Source organism: Spermophilus citellus (assembly GCF_964194105.1).
Source record: "Spermophilus citellus genome assembly, chromosome: 15".
NCBI lineage: Eukaryota > Metazoa > Chordata > Mammalia > Rodentia > Sciuridae > Spermophilus > Spermophilus citellus.
The window spans coordinates 21,566,780-21,590,520 of NC_138195.1; the positions used below are offsets into that span (position 1 = coordinate 21,566,780).

The 23,741-nt window shown below is 37.4% G+C and overlaps 1 pseudogene across 1 annotated transcript in view; it reads right to left on the reverse strand.

Annotated features, from left to right (window-relative positions):
• LOC308634088 (pro-neuregulin-3, membrane-bound isoform-like) overlaps positions 1–23,741 on the reverse strand; it is a 140,461-nt pseudogene that overhangs the window by 73,209 nt on the left and 43,511 nt on the right. The window lies entirely within an intron of this gene.

A 23,741-nucleotide genomic window follows, 5' to 3' on the forward strand; every position in this document is an offset into this window, starting at 1 on the left:
AATGATGGGTGTTTTAACAGTAGTCACAGTTTTGCAGACAGAAATAAACAGAGGTGAACCTTAGGGTGAAAACACTCAAAGGACTTCATGGTGATGCTCCTAATGGGGGATGACAAACTCAGAATGAGACTTATTGAATTTAACCATATAAAAGATCCAAGGAGAGATGTCTAGCGGACATTTGTATATGTAGAACCATGCTAAGAAGAGGATGTCACCTCTCAAAGTACAGTGTAAGCTACTCTCCCCAGTGCTGCCTTATCCTCTACCACTTCAGCCTGGATTTAGATTTATAATTTCAGCCTTACTCCAGAAACTGGCAAATACCTTACTTGCAATCTGAGTCTAGGATTGCCTTCATTATAGGAAGATTGCGAAGAATGGGCTGTTTCAAACCTAAGGCAGTGTAGCCATTAAATATTAGACTGAACTATACATATCTGGCATTTGGTGGAGTGACAGGGGCAATAAGTTAACGAACATTAGCAATTAGATTTGGTTCTAATGTGTGTTACTATTCTACGGGATGTTAACATTTTTTACATTCTGTATTTACAAACCCAGATGTGGTCATTTTTGAGGGCAAGATCAATCTTTAGTTAAATAAAAATCAGAAAAGTGTTTCCTCTGAGTCTCCAAGCTCTTCCATGGAGTATTTCCTTTGCTATTATACAAAGCACTTTCTCCCTTTTGTTTGCATTAATATATTTCACTTTATAATGGATCAAATGAGAGAAGGTAACATTATGGAGAAATTTCAAAAAACAACGTTAGTACAATTCTTTTGGCAGGTGGCCTGGCTTGGGACTCTCCTTTTCCCTCAGGCCACAGTATACAGGGGGCCTTGTGGTTGGCTGTTGAGTACACCTGGGTTTAAACAGTGGCAATTACCATTTTTTCCCTGAATCATTTTCCTCCCGAATAAAATGGAGAAAGTACTACATACCTCACATATTTGTTTCGGCATTAAATAGGTGAGCACAAAGTATATAGACTAATATGCAGCATATAATTGATGCACAAAATGACAGGTGGTGGTGGTTTTCTCCTAAAGCCAGTATTTAAGTGAAAACAAAATAAACCTTTTAGATTACTCCACTCCCTTAAGCAAAACCAGCCTTAGCCAGAGGCATTCATTGACTTGCTGACTCTGGATCTTTCCTGTGCCCTGAGATTTGAATTTAAGGAATTTATCCTTAGGCCACTTTCTTTATTCATTGCAGTTCTCAACTGGTGGATTGGAATTTGCTGCCCACATGTTTTGGAGGATATAATGGAAACAGTCTTCCTTGGAGCATAGGCTCTTTCACCCTTTCCATCACACACGTCCTTTAAAAAGGAAATTGTGCATCTTGTCCCCAGAGACACAGAATAGGAAAATGTGCTGGCTTGCATGATGTCTACTAACTAGGCAGCTAGTGTTCACATTCCAACGCACAATGCAGCTTGATGAGAATTCTTCTGGAAACTGAAGCAGTCTTTAGAATGTTAGAAGACTTTCTGCAAGTCTTGGTAAACTGTGGCAATGGAACAAAATGGTCCCAAAAGAAAATCACAGCTGTAGTTCTATGACACCATTTCCCTGTGGAGATAACCATATTGAAGATAAAAAAAAATGTGTGTTCATGATGGACAGGAAATGATCCAGAAGGTGTCTCTAAATCTGATCCCCCCTCCAGGTATGTGGGCTAAGATTTTATACCTCTTGAAAATATCTCCTTTTTACCACTAATTCTGTCTGTAAGTATAACTTACATAAATCAAGAAATGTAGGGTTTATACACATACATAAACACGCACCTGTAAGTCATATACAGGAACAATAGCTTTTCAAGCTGCACACAACTGTATACTCAGCATATGCAAATCAGACTCCATGTGGTGCCCTCAGGTGACAAATGCAAGTGTGGTTTCTCTAATTGTTCATTCTAAAAACCAACCTCACAATACCACTGGGGCTCCTTCTTACTCAAGAATTCATTATCTAAGGCCCTGTAGTTCTGAGTCTACACAGGAAAGCAAAAGTCACCATCATACAACAACAATATTTACTAAGGAACTCACAAATTGTTAAATGAGTCTTCACCCCAGCATTCATCCCTGTATAATTCCATCATTTAGTTCAACCTGTCAAGCCAACCTCATAATTTGTGGAGGCTGAACTTTTTGTGCTCATTTTAACTGGATTAAATTCAAATGGATTTATTATAATATTAATTATCCTTACATAGAGGGTCTCCTGAATTTTGTATTTCAATATAAACAAATGCTGAGGATAGAATAAAATATTAGGAGCTAACAGGAAACTGCAAACACACTTCAAACAGGAAAGAGAATTAAAGGAAGGAAAACAATATCTAGGATGCTCAGGAAATGGCATTTATATTTTTTACTTAGACAAAAATTAAAGAGTAAAATGGTCTGATAGATACATTAAAATTATTTCAAGAGAAAAAAAAAGATCTGAAAGAAAGTTAAAGGAATTCTCTCCATGAACAGTGTGGGACACAGAGAATATATGATAAGAGCACAAGGAAGACAGAATCAGATCCCTGAGCCTTGCTTCAAGACCCGAGAATGCTTCTTGGGGTGGGGTGGGGGGTTCCTTTTCAACCTTCCAAGTACAGAGAAGCTGAGATGATCAAGAGATGCTGGCATGCACCATGTCTTTAACTTTTCATTTCTACTTGAAAGTCTCTCCCTTTTTCTACTTGCAGAGTCCCCACCATTACAGATTGAATTGTGTCCTGCAAAAGATGTCGAAGCATTAACCACAGTGCCTGTGCATATGACTTCAGTTGGAGAGGATCTGGATGGCCTAAATGCTGGGGTCCCTCCCCCAGTTCATTGGTTGAAATCTAATTCCTAGTAGGAGAGTAATAAGAGGTGGGAAGTGACCAAGTCATCAGAGTCCACGCTCATTAGTGGGATCAGTACCCTTATAAAAGAGGCTGGAGGAATCAACCTTGAATCTTCAGCTGAGTGACAACACAGCAAAAAGGTCATGATCTACAAAGCAGAGAGCAGGGCTTCACCAACATCCAATCTGATGGCTCCTAATCTTGGATTTCCCATCCTCCAGGAAGGTGAGACATAAATTTCTGTTGTTTATAAATTATTCAATCAAGTTAAGTGGTTCAAATGGACTAATATAGGGTATTTGCAGATCATGAAAAAAGGCCTATTGAAGTGGATTGTAATCTAATATTATTGTGTCTTTTTTCAAAAGGGGAAATATAGGAGTTGGGAAGGGGGAATATCATGGAATGATGAAGGTGGAGATGAGCATGATCACTCTGTCAGAGAACACCAAGGATTGCCAGCAATTCACCAGAACCTCTAAGGAGGCATGGAACAGACTCCCCTTAGAGCCCTCAGGAAGAACTTATCATTTTGCCAACACCTGGTTTTTGGACCTCTAATCCTCAGAACACTAATACAATTGAATTAACTTGTTTAAGTCACCAGTTTTTTTAGGCCCTAGCAAACTAGTATACCCACTTGTCGGGAGCTACCCTGGATGCAGATGCCTTTACGTCCTGGAGCAAGAGGTTCTGAACAATGATTGCATTCTGCAGTGACTTGGGCATTACCTCTGCTTGGAAAATGAGGTGTGGCTCCAGGAGTAGGCATCACCTGCTAGGGTTGAGTTACACTCACTCACCTGTTACTTTGTAATCTTAACCCTTTGCCCTTTGGGGGATAGAATGTTCCATGGAGCCTCCCCTTGTGTGTCCCCTATATAAGAATAAAAAATTCCATGGCTCTCTATTTTTCCATGGAACCCTAAGGTCAGAGAGCAGTTTCGGCTTTTGAAAAGGAACTTCTGTGTGTTTGCATGCTTTCTTTGCCATTTTCTTAAGTTATTGGAATACTCGGATTAGTGAACCCAGGAGAGTTCACCAGCTAGAATAGATGGTGATACCCACTGATTCATAAAAACTGGTAAATACTATAGGTCTAAAAAATCTTCTCCTGCTTTCTTTTGTACATTTTTCATAACCGCATTATCTTTTACCAAAAATGTACATGTCTTTTTTTCCATGAATCCAAGATTAAAAGCTCCTGAAGGGCAAGGTGATAGACTTATCACCTTCACTCCTGGAATGCAGTTCTGGTATCTGGCTCTGCATGAGGTGGATCTTCTCTCTCCTTTGGTAAACTGAGCAGCTCATGGGTTGAATACATGATGACTTTTTCCAGTGGGTCTTCTCTCTAGTGGGCCAACATAATGAGGCAACAATAATTTTGATGGGGAGGAGTTCCATTTATGCAAGAGATTCACTCAGTTGCTCTTTGCAGTTAACTATGGAAAGGTAATTTTTAAAATATTTTGAAATAGTATATTAATTACAATAAAATGTTGACATTCAAAATTATATTTTATGTTCATGCAAAGTGGTTTTAGATGGGCATTATCCATTAAATTTGATATTTCAGGGGAAATAACAGTTTAAATTCATAAACACATTTATACTCAACCTGTAATTTCCTCTGTTTCTCCCTCCACTCCCCACCAAATAAAAACCTTGCCCATAATAAACCTTATCTCCTTCCCTCCTTTCCCAAACAGAACAGCTCTGGCTGACTACAGATAAGTGACGCTATAAAACAGTTTGAAAAAAATGTATGAAAAGCTCTGGTTCCTCTCATTGGTATGTCTAACATTCACCGTCTTTCCAAGTACTATTTCTTTCACAAATAGATTTATTTTGATTCAGTTTGCTTCTTATAATTTATCAGTGAGTTCTCAATCCTAAGATAAAACCAATCTGTGGCTTCACTTTTAAAAGGTCTGAGAACTCCATTTGTCCTCAACCTATAATAACTGTCCCCCAATCCTGACCTTCAACCCCAACTTTCATCATTTAGTATTCACTGTCTATTGGCAAAGGCACATTCTTACAGCAAGACTTGTGACGTGTAATGACAAAATTCCATTTTCTTGGCAATGGGGCGAATCTGACCCTGAGGCTTATAGGAATATTGTAGTATTTGACTGATTTTAAGAGAGTGGGAGCCTCATGCACTGAAATCCTCTCAACCCAAAGGAACACTCAGACCTCTCTGGATTGGTGTAATGGATCTCTATGTACCTTAGCCAGGTAAGATGTAAGTAAAAAAAAAAACAACTCCAACTCCTTTGTCCCAAAGATCAGTGGTGACCTGGTGAGATTAATTAATGTCATTAGCAAAGTCGGGTCCTTACAAAGAGCCTGTGGTTATTTGTTCTTTTCAGGCTCTATATTCAGTGGAACTATTCTAGGGGCAGTGGTCCTGAGGCAGGTGTAATCAGAGTCCAGGTACCTGCTCTCTAGGTAGTGCTTTACTTCTCTGGCTATAGTCATACAAAGACAATTGACCAATAACGGACCATGCAACAGAGTGATAGTAGTTCCATGAAATCAAAATAGAGCTGAGAAAGTTCTATTGCAGATGACATAGCTTCATAACATCAAGGTACCAGGCATTCTCACATGTTCTTGTGATGCAGGTATGAACAAATCTGGTGCAATCAAGTCATGTAAAAGCAGAGCACATGCAAGGATATATAGTGCCTAGTACTTTATAATGATAATAAAAACTATGTTACTGGTGGAGTTTACCAAGTTATATTCTTTGTTTTTATTATCTTTATTTTAGATTGCATTGTCTTCTACTTATGTTTACCATAAAACAGTGTGCTATGTTACCCTAGGAGGAGTCTATACATCTCGTATTTACTACCTTTCTTAACCACATTAAGGGGCTGGTTGACTTACACTATCATGTTTGTGTCAGTATGCTCGATGATGCTTTTCTCACAACAATGCAATCCTCACAGCATGGGCCCACTGTATCTAAAATAGAATCAGTTCAATAGGAATCATCTTCAAAATATTAATGAACCATTTTACATTCCTTTTATTTTTTCCCTAAGACTTTGAAATCAGTATACATTTTATATCACAGCTCCTCTCAGGATAGCCATGTTTGAAGTACTTATGTGTCCCATGTTGTAGGCCACCACTATGGACAGTGAAGATGGGGAATCAGCACAGATCCGTTTCCATGCTCTGACTGTGACTAGTAATGTGACTCTAGGCAATTTTATTATCAGTGACTCAATTTTAAATGTAAAAATGTGGCCATGATCATAATCTCCTGAGTCACTGGAATAGTAAATGAGAAGCTTCGTATAATGTATTTACTTAACACAATGACTAGCTCACTGAATATCTTCTTAAAATATGTTTTTTATATTTTTATGATACTATTGGTTTTTTATGAAAATATAACAAATTCATTTAAAACTTTTATAAACTTATGTCCAAAGCATAGAAAGCAAATAACAATCTCTGTAACATTAAATTATTAAACAATTTAAAAACCATTCATAGATCAAGAACATGGCCGCCGACGAGAAAGCAGTGACTCTAATGTCTCCAAATTAACGAGATCAAAAAGACCCTTTGGAACAGCGGCAGTCTTCACACTGAGGAACTCCTAGCAAAATTCCATGAAGAGGGGTCCTGCCGGGATCTGGTAGGTCTATTAGAAGTGTGGGTTTGTGGCCTCTGGGACTCGGGGCCCGAGGACTGTGGTACTTGCCGGCCGTCGCCTCCCCGGCCCCGGGCGCCGCTGGAGAAAAACACGGACCGGGACGCGGCGCGGCTGGCTAGAAGCCGGGAACGCCGGGGGCGGAAAGAGCGACCAGGGCAGCACTGGCTGTGGAGGCCGTGGAGGAGAGAGGCGTGGGAGCTCGAGGCAGAGACACAACGGAGAGTGCGAGCCAGCACCCCGCCATCATCCCGAAATAGCGAGAAGAGGAAGATAGCGGCGGGAAGTGAGTAAGCCTCTCCCGCACCGCCGCGTCTGAAACGCTGAGACTGACAGCGGCGACTCAGCATTAAGCCATCCAGCCGAGGCGGCTGGTCAGCCCTTCTCATCCTGCGGAGGTGGATGCCTGCCGGGCCTTTGTGGGTAGTGGCCGCAAGGTCCAGGTGGGGCTTGGGAGACAGTGGGGACCCGCCCGTGGTGTTGGTCGCCCGGCAGGGGGAGGCGAACTGTCGCCGTTTGCAGAGGACACCACTGTGGCAGAGGGCTGGAGTCGCAGGGCTGCAGCGCAGGAGATAACTTCATTGAAGCCTGCTGCTACAGGTGTGTGGACACCTGGCTTTCCCTCTCCACGCATTGGGGAACACTTAAGAGCCCCTCCCAGCTCTCCCGTGAGTGCTACAGCCAGCCCGAGGGAGTCAGAGGTGGGGCGGGAATGCCGCTCCCGCCAGGGCTGATTGCTGAGGTCTCTTGCACCAGCTACGGGGGCGTGGCTACCGGAGGGCAAGTAAAATTCGCTGAGGATTCTCAGCACCAAGCTCTACAAGCTTAGGGTCTGAGGGAATGGCAATCTGGAGGAGTGAGCCCAGTCGTTCATGAAAACAGGGCTCCCAGGAGCAGCAGACAGGGCCTGTAGCCAGTACTGTGGTGAGAGGGGCCTGGCTAGAGGAAAAGTGGAAGGGATTGGACACAAGAGGAGGCCCTAGGCACTCAGGTTTGGAGACTCGCCCAGTCTGGGAGGAGCTGCTGCACAGTGATTGGTTCCCGCGTACTGACAGGAAAGACTTGACCTGGTGGGCACAGCGCCACCTAGTGGAAGAGAAGTTAATCAAACTCTAAGACGGCATTTATTAGGTTTTTTTTTTTTTTTTCCTTGATTGGGGTTTTTCTTTCATCTTCATTTTTCTATCTTGTTTTTTTTTTCTCTTTTTTTTTCTTTTCTTTCTAATCTTAATTTTATTTTTTTTAATTATTATTAATATTTTTTTAAAATTTTTGTTCTTTTTTAGTTCCTATTTCTTTCTTCTTTCGTCTTTTCATTTTTCTTATCCCCCTTCCTTGAATTCTACCTGCCTACTCTCATTCTCCTTAGTGACTTCTTCCCTTCCCTTCTAATACCTTTCCTCCCTAGCATCAAATAAATTTATAGGAATAAACAGTAACCCAGCAGTCAATCAGAACAAGAAGCAACATGACCAGCTTCAAGAAACAAGGAAGAAAAGGAGTACAAACAATGCAGGACAGCCTAAATATTCAGGAGGACCTAGAGTCATCAGAAAAATGGTCATATAAAGACCTCAAGGAACACCTTAGACAGATGGAATGGAACATCAAAGAGGATACAAGACAGAAAATTCAAGCAGCGAAAGAACACATTGAGAATGAGTTACATAAACACCTAAAAGAAGAAGTCAAGCATATTTATCAGGAGATAGAGATTATAAAGAATAATCAAACAATAATTCTAGAAATGAAGGAAACGATAAACCAGATTAAAAACTCAATTGAGAGTATCACTAACAGAGTGGAACAAGTAGAAACCAGAACGTCAGATAATGAAGACAAAATATACCATCTTGAAAAGAGTCTAGCCAACTCAGAAAGGCTGGTAAAAAATCATGAGAAAAACATCCAAGAGATTTGGGATAACATGAAGAAACCAAACTTACGAGTCATCGGGATAGAAGAAGGTACAGAGATTCACACCAAGGGAATGAGAAACCTGCTGAATGAAATAATTACAGAAAACTTTCCAGAAATAAAAAAGGAAACAGATATACAAATTGAAGATGCATACAGGACACCGAGCACACAAAATCACAGTAGACCAACGCCAAGACACATTGTTATGAAGATATCCAATATACAGAACAAAGAGAAAATATTAAAAGCTACAAGAGAAAGGAGACAGATTACATTTAGGGGTAAACCAATACGGTTAACAATGGACTTTTCATCACAGACACTGAAAGCAAGAAGGTCATGGAACAATGTATTTCAAACACTGAAAGACAATGGATGCCAACCAAGAATTCTGTATCCAGCAAAATTAAGCTTCAGGTATGACAACGAAATAAAGATCTTTCATGATAAACAAAAGTTAAAAGAATTTGCAGCCAGAAAACCTCCATTGCAAAGCATTTTGAGCAAAACACTACACGAGGAAGAAATGAAAAACAATAACCAAAACCATCAGTGGGAAGTGCCTCAGTAAAGACAGAGGGTGAGGGGAAAGATAATCATGGAGAAACAAACTAAATATTAAAAAAAAAAAAAGGATAAACAATCAAACATGGATGGAAGTTCAAACCATATATCAATAGTAACTCTGAATGTTAATGGCCTAAACTCTCCAATAAAGCGACATAGGCTGGTATCATGGATTAAAAAAACAAATCCAACAATATGCTGCCTCCAGGAGACACATCTGATTGGAAAAGACATACACAGGCTGAAGGTGAAAGGTTGGGAAAAAAACATACCATGCACACGGTCCTCGTAAGCAAGCAGGGGTGGCCATCCTCATTAGGAATAAAATCGAATTCAAGACTAAGTTAATCAAAAGGGATAAGGAAGGACATTATATTCTGTTAAAAGGAACCATTCACCAACAAGACATAACAATTATCAATATTTATGCACCAAATTATTTTGCTGTGACTTTCATAAAACAAACTCTCCTCAAGTTCAAGAATCAAATAGACCACAACACAATAATTATGGGTGAATTCAACACACCTCTCTCACCATTGGACAGATCCTCCAAACAAAAATTGAATAAAGAAACTATAGAACTCAATATCACAATCAACAACCTAGACTTAACTGACATATATAGAATATATCAACCATCATCAAATGGATATACTTTTTTCTCAGCAGCACATGGATCCTTCTCAAAAATAGACCATATATTATGCCATAGGGCAACCCTCAGTAAATATAAAGGGGTGGAGATAATACCATGCATTTTATTTGATCATAATGGAATGAAACTGGAAATCAATGATAAAAGAAGGAAGGAAAAATCATACATCTCATGGAAAATGAACAATATGTTACTGAATGATCAATGGGTTACAGAAGACATAAAGGAGGAAATTAAAAAATTCTTAGAGATAAATGAAAATACAGACACAACATATCGGAATCTATGGGACACAATGAAAGCAGTTTTAAGAGGAAAATTCATCGCCTGGTGGTCATTCCTCAAAAAAAGAAAAAAACCAACAAATAAATGAGCTCACACTTCATCTCAAAGCCCTAGAAAAGGAAGAGCAAAACAACAGCAAATGTAGCAGAAGGCTAGAAATAATTAAAATTAGAGTGGAAATCAATGAAATTGAAACAAAAGAAACTACTGAAAAAATTAACAAAACTAAAAGTTGGTTTTTCGAAAAAATAAATAAGATCGACAGACCTTTAGCCATGCTAACGAAGAGAAGAAGAGAGAGAACTCAAATTACTAACATACGGGATGAAAAAGGCAATATCACAACAGATGCTACAGAAATACAGAAGACAATAAGAAATTATTTTGAAAACCTATATTCCAACAAAATAGAAGATAGTGAAGACATCGATAAATTTCTTAAGTCATATGATTTGCCCAGACTGAGTCAGGAGGATACACACAATTTGAACAGACCAATATCAATGGATGAAATTGAAGAAGCCATCAAAAGACTACCAACCAAGAAAAGCCCAGGACTGGATGGGTATACAGCGGAGTTTTACAAAACCTTTAAAGAAGAATTAAAACCAATACTTTTCAAGTTATTTCAGGAAATAGAAAAAGAGGGAGCTCTTCCAAATTCATTCTACGAGGCCAACATCACCCTGATTCCGAAACCAGACAAAGATACCTCAAAGAAAGAAAACTACAGACCAATAGCTCTAATGAACCTAGATGCAAAAATCCTCAATAAAATTCTGGCGAATCGAATACAAAAACACATCAAAAAAATTGTGCACCATGACCAAGTAGGATTCATCCCTGGGATGCAAGGATGGTTCAACATACGGAAATCAATAAATGTTATTCACCACATCAATAGACTTAAAGATAAGAACCATATGATCATCTCGATAGACGCAGAGAAAGCATTTGACAAAGTACAGCAACCCTTTATGTTCAAAACATTAGAAAAATTAGGGTAACAGGAACTTACCTTGACATTGTAAAAGCTATCTATGCTAAGCCGCAGGCTAGCATCATTCTGAATGGACAAAAGTTGAAGGCATTCCCTCTAAAATCCGGAACAAGACAGGGATGCCCTCTATCTCCACTTCTATTCAATATAGTTCTCCAAACACTGGCCAGAGCAATTAGACAGACGAAAGAAATTAAAGGCATAAAAATTGGAAAAGAAGAACTTAAATTATCACTATTTGCAGATGATATGATTCTATACCTGGAAGACCCAAAAGGGTCTACAAAGAAACTACTAGAACTAATAAATGAATTCAGCAAAGTGGTAGGATATAAAATCAACATGCATAAATCAAAGGCATTTCTGTATATCAGCGACAAAACTTCTGAAACGGAAATGAGGAAAAACACTCCATTCACGATATCCTCAAAAAAAATAAAATACTTGGGAATTAACCTGACAAAAGAGGTGAAAGATTTATATAATGAAAACTACAGAACCCTAAAGAGAGAAGTTGATGAAGATCTTAGAAGATGGAAAAACATACCCTGTTCATGGATAGGCAGAACTAACATCATCAAAATGGCGATATTACCAAAAGTTCTCTATAGGTTTAATGCAATGCCAATCAAAATCCCAACGGCATATCTTGTAGAAATTGACAAAGCAATCATGAAATTCATATGGAAAAATAAAAGACCCAGAATAGCAAAAGCAATTCTAAACAGGAAGTGTGAATCAGGCGGTATAGCGATACCAGATTTCAAACTATATTACAGAGCAATAGTGACAAAAACAGCATGGTACTGGTACCAAAACAGGCGGGTGGACCAATGGTATAGAATAGAGGACACAGAGACTAATCCACAAAGTTACAACTATCTTATATTTGATAAAGGGGCTAAAAGCATGCAATGGAGGAAGGATAGCATCCTCAACAAATGGTGTTGGGAAAACTGGAAATCCATATGCAACAAAATGAAACTCAATCCCTTTCTCTCGCCATGCACAAAAGTTAACGCAAAATGGATCAGGGAACTTGATATCAAACCAGAGACTCTGCGTCTGATAGAAGAAAAAGTTGGATCCGATCTACAGATTGTGGGGTCGGGCTCCAAATTCCTTAATAGGACACCCATAGCACAAGAGTTAACAACAAGAATCAACAAATGGGACTTAATTAAACTTAAAAGTTTTTTCTCAGCAAGAGAAACAATAAGAGAGGTAAACAGGGAGCCTACATCCTGGGAACAAATTTTTACTCCTCACACTTCAGATAGAGCCCTAATATCCAGAGTATACAAAGAACTCAAACAATTAGACAATAAGATAACAAATAACCCAATCAACAAATCGGCAAAGGACCTGAACAGACACCTCTCAGAGGAGGATATACAATCAATCAATAAGTACATGAAAAAATGCTCACCATCTCTAGCAGTCAGAGAAATGGAAATCAAAACCACCCTAAGATACCATTTCACTCCAGTAAGATTGGCAGCCACTATGAAGTCAAACAACAACAAGTGCTGGAGAGGTTGTGGAGAAAAGGGTACACTTGTACATTGCTGGTGGGACTGCAAATTGGTGCGGCCAATTTGGAAAGCAGTTTGGAGATTCCTGGGAAAGATGGGATTGGAACCACCATTTGACCCTGCTATTGCCCTTCTTGGACTTTTCCCTGAAGACCTTAAAAGAGCATGCTACAGGGATACTGCCACATCGATGTTCATAGCAGCACAATTCACAATTGCTAGACTGTGGAACCAACCCAGATGCCCCTCAGTAGATGAATGGATAAAAAAAATGTGGCATCTATACACAATGGAGTACTATGCAGCAATAAAAAATGACAAAATCATAGAATTTGCAGGGAAATGGACAGCACTAGAGCAGATTATGCTTAGTGAAGCTAGCCAATCCCTAAAAAACAGGTGCCAAATGTCTTCTTTGATATAATGAGAGCAAATATGACAGAGCAGGGAGGAAGAGTAGGAAGAAAAGAGTAACATTAATCAGTGACATGAGATGGGAGGGAAAGGGAGAGATGAGGAAAATTGCATGGAAATGAAGGGAGACCCTCATTGCTATACATAATTACATATAAGAGGCTGGGTGGGCAATGGGAAAATAAATAAGGAGGGAGATGGATTACAGGAGATGGGGTAGAGAGAGTAAAAGGGAGGGGAGGGGAGGGGGGAGAGTGGGGGATAGGAAAGGGAGCAGAGTACAACAATTACCAATAGGGCATTATGTAAAATTGTAGATGTGTAACCGATGTGACTCTGCAATCTGCATTTGGGGTAAAATTGGGAGTTCATAACCCACTTCAGTCTAATGTATGAAGTATGATATGTCAAGAGCTTTGTAACGTTGTGAACAACCAATAAAAAAATAAATAAATAAAAACCATTCATTTTTTCTAGTCAGTTATACATGACAGTAGAATGCTCTTCAATTCATTGTACACAAAGTGGGGTCACACTATTTGTGCAATCATACACATACCTAGGAAAGATGGTGGAATGAGACAGACATTACCCTATCCCCAAGCCCCTCCATCCTAGCCAACCCTATACAGTCTTCTCAAAGAAAGGGGAGGTCTAGTAGACAAACACTGATTTTTTTTCTGTGAAAGAAGCAGCCAGCAGGAAATCTTAATTTATAAATATGAATGAGAAATCCTGACTCAATATGTCTATGAACAAAAGATTAATGATATATTTTTAGAGTGGACTAATATTAACAAATAGTTATCTAGGATAAACCATAAAACGTCTGATACCTTTTAGAGGGCCTTGCTGATTTCTGACATGTAATACGTTTCCCCAATCCACATTTCCTCCATTCCTACCATTATGGAATATCATCCACTTTTAAGATTCTATTGCTATAACATTGTATAATAATGTCAATATAATAAACTACATAGTATATATTATAATGGTATAATAATAATACTATTATTTCAATGTATCATTACAGTTTGTTAAGAAAATCCACAGCAAAAGTTGTATATAGATATAACATTTAAACCACTTGAGAACAAGTAATTTCCAAGATCTCCTGGGCCTAAGGAAAATGAAGAGTTCAAATGAGCACTACAGTCAAGGTCATCCATTTCAGGTGCAGATACACACTGAAGTTCCTTAAATAATGATGACAATACTAAAGTTTCTTTATCAATATCAATGCTGATAATAACTAATCCATTTTAAATTGTTTATTGAAGAGTTTATTATAAAGATGTAGACAAACTATAGTTGGAAATAAAACAGTAGGGATGCTGGATGATCCCTCACATTAGATACGTGAATGCCCTGTGCCTGCACTGTATGGCCTGCATCTTTATTTACTGCTAAGAGCCACAGCCAAGTAATATGATGCATGGCATTTTTGGTTGAAAGGTGATGCCAGCTAGCCATTGAGATGATATGATTATGTTAAGATTTGCATTCATATGGATATTGGACTCCTGCTGTTCACCTCAGCCTGCACTCCTGGAGAGTTCCCATTGGTTGGGGAAGTGTAGTAGGAGGGAATTCCGGGGGGAGGAACTTGCTCTGGGGTTCTGGGAGAATTCTGGGGAGAATGCCACATGTGATCTTCCTGGGCGCATACCGGGCATTGGCGGCAGTTTCAAAAAATAAAGTTTGTTCCTGCTTGAGTGGCTTGTGATTTTGTGCCCAGCCAGACTGTGGCAGGAAATTTTATGGCTTTCTTTTTTTTTTTCTCTTTGAAGTGGAGGAAAACTCAGTCAACGACATAGAGATTAGAAAATTTATACAATATTTAAATTCTTAAGAGAATATGAAAATGCAACATTGCTTAATACTCTTAATAATAAATAATGTTTTAAAAATTAACTCATTTCAAGTCTGTGGCTGGCATTTCACATAATCATTGTCAGACAACGTATTTCTGATTCCTATAAATTCATTTTTGGTTATGCAGAAATCAGTCCATAGACTATCCAGTGTCGTCTTTGAATGTAAAGAGTCTGGAGGTCATTGCTCTCAGGCTTACTGAGAAAAAGAGCTGAATAAAGTGAAATGAATGAGTTCTTAGAGCCTTCAGATAATTGAGGTCAAAAGACAAACTGCTGCCTTGAAAAGTGAACAGCTTACCAGAAGCAGAAGGCACTCTTAGAGCCAGAGACTGGTAAGAGCACAGCCACAGTGATCAACTAACAGCTGGAGAGCAAAAATTTTGGGGTATTTGAGACTCAGAGAGGCCCTTGTAATCTTTTGAATTTTCCCTCTAGGAATTACTGCCCATATTTATGCAGAAGATCAAAGGAAAAAACCTCTTCATGTATCTGGCAAGTGAAGAGTAAACCTTACCATTTGAAATATTCCAAGAACAATGTAGTGTGTTCTCCCTAACAAAGGCCTTCCTTCACAGAAAGGGATTGCACCTAATCACCATGAGAAATGGCTAACAATAGCTCCATCTAGTTTTGAATATGGAGGTTAAAAAATACCCAGCTCCAGAACCCACTAACTTTCCTGTCTCAATTAAGGAGTGGGGGCTTGGGAAAGAGCTGAAATGCACTTGGGAAGAAACCATCCCTGGGGTGTAAACTCACTAAAAGACTGAGACCTCATTTCAGATTTATAGAAAGCTTTTCAGATCATCATGCTTTACCACCCCTAAATAGGATTCTTTTATAATAGTAGTGAAATATAAATAAAAGAACCACATGTCCCAGATATTATTCAGTAAAAGGAATCTAGAGAAGTCCCAAAGCCAAGAGAGAAAAAACCAAGGACATCGAGGAGGAATATGTAGCCTTTGACATCATAGCAGGTACAACAAACATTAAACTTCCCTGACCTATTTATTGCCTGATAAACATAAAAATTCCAACCAAAGAAATGGAGCATAAGAACTGGACTGAAATATGACTGTGGTTATGAATTATCAGATCTAAAATTTAAAATAATGATTATTAAATTAACTGATTAGATGCCAACGGTGTCTAGTAAAAAATTCAGAACACACAGTAACAGATGAGTGATGGTAGGCAGTGGGATAGAAATTATAAGAAAGAATTCCCCCCAAAGTGAGAGAAAACAAAACACAAAACCCCTAAAATAGAAATGAAAAAATGAACTCATCTGTAGTTTTAACATTCTCAATAAAAGCATCAGTAAGCTGGAGATATGTTGATAGAAACTTCTCAAAGTGAGAAGCAAAAAAGAATGATAGAACAGAAAATCCAAGAAATGAAGGTCAATAAAGGTATAACACATATTATAAGGATACCAGAAGGAAGAAAAAGTGAAAGGTATAAAAGTATTTGAAGTAGTAATGGGTAAGATTTTTCAAGTGTTTATAATGGATGCAAAACCACATACTGAGAAAGCTCAGAGGACATCTAACAGTCAATAACCTACAGTAGACAAGTTATAGTCAATTTACACAAAAACAAATGACAAAAGAAAAATCTTCAAAAGTGACTTTGTGGCAGACAGAGGACACTCATAACCTGTGTGGTACCAAGTATAGCAAGTGCATCAGACTTCTCTTCAGAAATCATGAAAGCAAAGGGCAAGGAGAGAATATATTTAATCAAGTTTTGTTTTGTTTTGTCTTTTGTTTTTGCAGAACTCTGGATGAAATCCAGGGCCTCACACATGTTAGGGAAGCATTCTCCACTGAGCTATATCCTTGGCACTTGAGAGTATCTATTTAAAATGTTGAAGGGGAGGGCCAGGAGACCAAACAACACACTGCTGACTTAGAATTCTGTAAATTCCAGTGAAATTTATTCCATAAAAATGGGAGAAATACTTGTTCAGACAAACATTAATCGAATTTGCCAACAGTACAGGATCTTGTAAGAAATGTTAAAAGTACTTCACAGAGAGAAAAATGTATGTCTGAAACTCAGACTGAGAAAGAAAGTGCTAGAGAAAGAATATATTAAGGTAAAATAAAATATTTCTTTTTCTTAATTGAAGAATCATAAAATTGTTTAAAAATAAGAGCTACAGTGTATTGAGTGATCCTAGCTTATGGATAAAGGACATGAGTGGCACCATATTATAAGGGAGAGGAAGAAATTAATTGAAGTTACTCTAAGTTATCTGTACTTTTATTTAAAGATGGTCAATTATTATTTGGAAGTGAACTTATATTAGTTGCAAATGAATGTTGTGCTTTAGGGTAGTTACTAACAACACATATCAAGGAAGTATAAGTGGTATAATAAAGAAGAAAAAATGCTGTCACATAAAGTATTTAAATTAGAAGAGAAAAGGGGAGAAAAAAATGATCAGAAAGAAAAGTAGTAGGGGTGATACAGAAATCAAGTTTGTTAATGTCAGTAGAAAACATTTACAAATATGGTAGCTATTAATCCAATAAGATAAAAATAATCACTACAAATATGAACGGCCTAAATGTGCCAACTCAAAGAAATTGTTATATGTGTATGTATGTATGTGTGTGTGTGTACACACACACACACACACATATATATATATATATATATATGTGTGTATGTATATTCAAGCATATGTCGTTTACAAGAAACTCACTTTAAATATAAAATTCCATAAATGTGAAGGGTTGGAGTAATATATACAACACAGACACTAATTTTTTAAGAAGCTTATTTAACTGTACTAATTTTAGACAAAACAGACTTCAGAGAAAGAAAAATTTTCAGAGATATAAAGAGACATTACATGATCATAACAAGGTCAATTGTCCAAAAGACAAAATAACCTTCCTAATATCTACCAATGAAGTGTGATGATATAAAAAGCAAAAACTAATAGAACTGCAAAGAGAAATAAATTCACTAGTTTAGTTGGATATTCCAACCTCCCTCTAACAGTATGTGACAAATCCTGCAATCAGAATATCAGAAAAGATATAGTTGAAAACCACCACCAGCCAACTATATCGAATTGACATTTACCAAAGATTTAATTCAACCACAGCAGAATATATATTTTCTCATTTTAACATAAAATATTCACCAAAATAGATCAGATTCTTGGTCACAAAGAACAACTTAACACATTTCAAAGAAGAAATCATACAACATATGCTCTCAGACCATAACAGAATTAAAATATAAATGAAAAATAGAAAAATAGCTGGTAAATTCCAACATATTTGGAAATTAAACAACATACTTCTCACACATGGGTTACAGAAGAGGCATAAAGTCCAATCTTGAAAAAATATTGAGCAAAAAGAAAAAATAAATTTATTAAAATTGGTGTATGACAAATTTTCCTCTAAAAGCTGCTTTTACTTGTGAATGGAACTCTATATTATTTAGTTCATATATTAGAAGAGTTATCTAAAAATAATCTAAACTCTACCTTAGAAAACTAGAAAAAGAAAAGCAGTATACAAAGTAATCTGAAGAAAAAAATAAAGCAGATATTGACACTGAAAACAGGAAATCAATAGGGAAATTCAATGGAAATAAAAGTTGGTTCCTTGAAAAGATCTATAAAGTTGATAAACATTTAGCGAGGTTAACTAAGGAATAAAAAAAAGATTATGGAAGTTACTAATACGGAAAATGAAAGAGGGATCATAGCAATGCCATGGGCATTAAAAAGATAATAAAGGAATATTATGATCAACTCCACATCCACAAATTTGATAACACATGAAATTGATCAATTTCTTAAAAGGCATAGTTTATATAAATTTACACTAGGAGAAACAGATAAATCTGAATAGGTCTACATCTATTTAATAAATTAAAATTATGGTGAGTTGTTCTCCAAACAAGAATACATATTAACCTAAGGTTTGGTACTGAGTTTTTAGATACAATAGTAAAGGCAAAATCCATGGAAGAAAAATTGAAAATTTGGACTTTATTAAAATGTAAATCTCTATTCTGCCATCTATATTACAAAAGAATAAAAAGACAAATCAAAGACTAGGGAAAAATGTTTAGAAGACACCTTACTGATAAAGAAATGAAGAGGTGGGTTTGAGGGCACCTTTAGGTATGTTAAACTGTTCCTTTATGCATCAGTCCTTAAAATTCAATGAAACAAATAACTCATTTTAAAAAGGAACATAGACTGGAGGATCATAAATGAAAAAAATACAAAAATATGAAAAATTGCTCTAAATAATTTGTCATTAGGAAATAAATTAAAAAAAAACAGTAACACTACACTTCTGTTAGAATGTTTAAAATCCCCAAAATTAATGATTCCAAAATTTGATGAGAATGGTGAGCAAAGAGAATGTTAGTATTTTCTATATTGTTTTTCATTTTCATTGATACAAATAATATAGAAATTTTAGAAAGAAGTTAGCAATTCTTTATAAAACTAAACACAAAATCCTGCATAATCACTTAAGCTTCTAAGCAACCAGGATATTCTTTCAGAGGTGAATGAATAAGTTGTGGTAAATCATATAATTTAATATTTAAATAAGTATTGCTAAATCATATAAACACATTTGAAAAGTTACATATTGCATGTTTGGATTAGATAAAATTCTGAAAAAGACAATATTTATAGAGGCAGTAAAAGGTTCAGTGGTTGCCCAGGGGCTCTGAGAGAGGTAATAAGGAATGAAGAGATGGGTTTGAGGGCACCTTTAGGTGTGTTAAACTGTCCCTTATGAACTTGTAATGGTGGAAACATGGCATTATACATTGGGAAAAACCACAGAATTGTATACCATAAAATGCTAATATAAACTGGACTGTAGTTAGTAATAATGTAATTATATTACTTCTCATTTGTAACAAAAGGGTCACAGAAGATTAATGAGAGGGGAAATGTATGTGTTATAGAGTTTACATGGGAACATTTTTTTACTTTTTGCTCAATCTTACTCTTATTCTAAAAATCAAGTATATTAATTTCTAAAAGGTCTATGCCTTGGACTTCATAACTATTTAAAGGTTCATAATTCAAAAGTAGATAAGCCCCAAAATACATTGATTTTTCTTATTTTCCCTTATTGTAACAATACTACACACACAAATATTGACCTCTTATCCCTGCTAAATGGAAACTTCTTCAGGATAATCCACCACTCTAACCAAGGAATGACAAGCCACTTCTGAAGATTAACTTTTGTTGTCATTAATCGATATTTTGAAGTCAGCCCACCTGCCCTGGAAGGATTGAAATTTTCATTTAGTAACTCCCTCCTCGATGGAATGGTAGGGAAATCAGGCTGTCAGCAACTCTAGAATGATCATGGCATTTTAAAGGAATATGGCACAAACCTCATGTTCGGTAGAATTTCTGTGTGAAATGTTACCAGGGCCATTCTGTCAAAGTAAAGAACTCATTTCTCTGCAAGGGAGGTTGTCTCTAATAGGTAACCGTTATGACAAAAAATGAAATAGAGACTGTGCGCCTGGAAGTTAGCACGTCATTGATGTTCAGTGTGACATTAACAAAGAAGGTGAAATTGCATTATGTTTTGGTCATATGGTTAAAATTGAAAACAAGACTCACTGTATGGGCCATGGTCCTAAGTTTCTGAGGCTCAGTCAGGTGTGGGGCCTGCACAGACCACTGTAGGCCAGCCCTGCAGGGCCCTGCAGGGCTCAGCCGGAGCTGCAGCCTGGCGCTTCCTCCCCATCCTGCCTCCATTGGCTTCATTGCTCTCCTGACTGCAGCAGCGCCTGTTCCTAAAAACAATCTGGCCATTCTGGGAGAGCATCCAGACACAGCCCTCTTATCTCACTGGGAACACAGAACATCCAGGTTTGGAGCTGAGCTCCTTTGAATGACAACAGCCTCTGTAGCAGCTCATCTCTCTTCATGGAACACTCACCTGGCTTCCCTACATCTTTTTCTTCTTCCCCTCGAAAGTGAGGCAGGCAGAAAGGTTTGCAGGTGAACAGCAAGGAGCCAGGGTGGGTGTTCTCATTTTAGCACATCGATTACCATTTTATTTCAGGATTGAGTAGTAATTACCACTAATGAACAACATGATAATTTACAGCCATAAATCACCAGTTGCTTGGCTTTGCCATTTAACACAGTGAATTAGAGCTTCTCCCGCCCAGGACTTGGCAGATCTCAGTGTATCTTCCCTTCAGGTCAAGGTGTACTGCAATATGCAGGAGACCGCAGACAATTTCTACTCAGAGTATTTCTAGATTCCTGGATATGAATCCCAGGCCTAAAGACACACTTATAAACTCACTGCTGACGTCCCGCTCACCACTGAGGTATTGTCCTGCACCATTTGCCAAGCTGTTACAGATCCAATGATTAACAGAATTTTGAGACAAGAAATGGTAAAATTTAAATCAAAACACCTTCAGCAGGAAAGAAAAATACTTTTGTCACTTGGATAATAAAATTAACAGTCTTCTAAATACTCTTCCATGTTTTTGTACATGAGGAAGTAGATCCCCATCATTTAAACCCAAGTCCTTCTCTATCCATAAATGGCTTTGGGGTCGAGAAGGTGAAGCACATAAAATCACCTTGCCATTAAAGAAGCTAAGAAAAAAGGCTGCAGAAATCAATTGGGTCAACTCTGGTTCTTGTGCTTTTGTCTCATACATCCAGACCCTTTAAAAGGCTTAAGGGTGGTCATACATGTGGGGGAAAAAAAAGGGCAGATAAATAAAGAATGGCTTTATTTTATGTATTTGGTAGGCAGTGTGATTAAGACAATAACAATATAAATGAATGAGTTGCAATGTAGTACTGCAGTCACTACAAGGTGATCTGGGTCATCTCATTATTCTCAATTACCTTGAGAACTGAAAAAATGTTCTTGATTTTGCCACTAAGAGAAGCTACAGGGAGGAACCTTCTCCTTGGACACTGTTCACCCTCTATGCCCCCAAGGCCATGGGGATTCTATGCTGCCTGCATTGGTTCCCATTCCACCAGTGGCTACATTGTGATATTTTTTCAGTTTTAAAATAATACCTTTGCATATTTATATTACATTTAACAAAGATTTTGAAAAATATCCTTATGTAAAATTCATATTTTATAGAATTGAAGCTGAATTCTGATTTCTTGATTTTTTAGAGCATTGAATTCAATCCCAGTATGAATAGTTTGAGGTTCATGGATTCTATTGTAGTTTCTCCCCTCTGAAGCCAGCTCACATCTTGATAAATCTTTTATTAATCAGGGCTATATAATGTTGATTCAGTTTGTCTGGAGGCTATTAACACGCATTAATGGAATAAAAGTGTATTTAATTTATCATAAATTATTTAGAAGTTCTGTTACTTAAAATTAAATTATGTGTTTCAATGTAACTTAGGCCTACGGAACTTTCATATTTGCAACTGAATACAAAATATATGTGATGTGTATTATACAATATACAATATATAATAAGGTATGCATCATTTATAGACTATTCTTTTGTTCCAACACAGAAGGTTTTCCATTTAATTACACAAATATTTCTTAAGTGCTATCTATATGCACAGATACTAGATTACATACAGAATAAGAAAGAACTGTAGTTTTATTTGGGGCTGACATGGAGTCTACAAGGATAGAGAAAATATGTATAATCATGAATCCATTTAAATATATATCAAACTATGCTGCCAATGCAATACTAACATTTTCAACCTTAGCCTGACTTCTGACAACTGGTAGCTATGTCGTCTTAGCAAGCCATTTCCTTGACCCTGATTGTTCATCTTCTGTGGACTTGCCATAGAAATTCCCTTTAGGATGATGATATGAAGAGTCTACATGGCACCTCATTTGGGGTGATTCTTCATAGTTGAATTTCCTTTCTACAACCCTGATTAAGTATCATACAAGGAACTTTGAAATGTCTCTTTCACTGGAAAATCAATACACATTCCTGTGCAGGGCTAGAGGCAGAAGCTGCCTATGGTGGCCTGGGATGTGTGGTCTGTGAAGAGCTCATAAAGGCTGCCAAGTAAACAGTCTCTATTTCATTTTATCACAACTGTCACCTACTAGAGACAACCTCCAATGAAGAGAAAAGAGTTCTTGACTTGGATATAATGACCCCGGTAGCATTTCACACAGGACACTCTCAGTGATGAGCAGGACTATAGCATCAGATCACGTGTCCTTATGTCTCTGAGGCCTATCCAGAACTGAAAAAGAAATATGGGGACTGCCTTCCTCAGTGGCTGAAAAAGGAAGAGGTAATGATCTCATTCCACTAGATGTTTTAATATTGCTACCAAGGAAATACAGATTATGAACTGAATTATGAAGCTTCATACTCTGTCCTCTCCACAGGGTCAGTACTAATGAACCACAAAAAAACAAGGCCCAAAGGACTTTTACTCATTGTCTCTAAGGTATTTAAGATACAACATGCCAGCACAGGATCTCAACAGAGGCAAAAAGTTCTAGACCTATGCTCTGAGTTACTTCAGTGAAGTGAAGCCTACATGAGTAGGATAGCTCATGCCTAAACAACGTAGGTCTTGCTTCATCACCTTGATAAGATTTCCTCATGTTAGTTTAGCCTTGACCCTCAACAGGAGCTATATGTTTATTGCCTCATCTCATGGACAGAAGAGAAATTAACCTCTAAATGAAGCTCAAAGACAAAATCACTATTAAAACCTTGAATTAAGATCAAGAAGGATTTTTTTAGTGCATTGGGACAAATAGATGCTTCATCTGGAGCTATTCTTTCAATATGAAGAAATAAAAAGAAATAACTAAACAAATATTCAAATTCTACAGAGAAAAGTAGAAGGGTGTTGAAAGGAATGAAGGAAAACAAAGTTCAGAAAGCAGTAGAGTGAGAACCAATCCTGGGATAAAATATTATCAA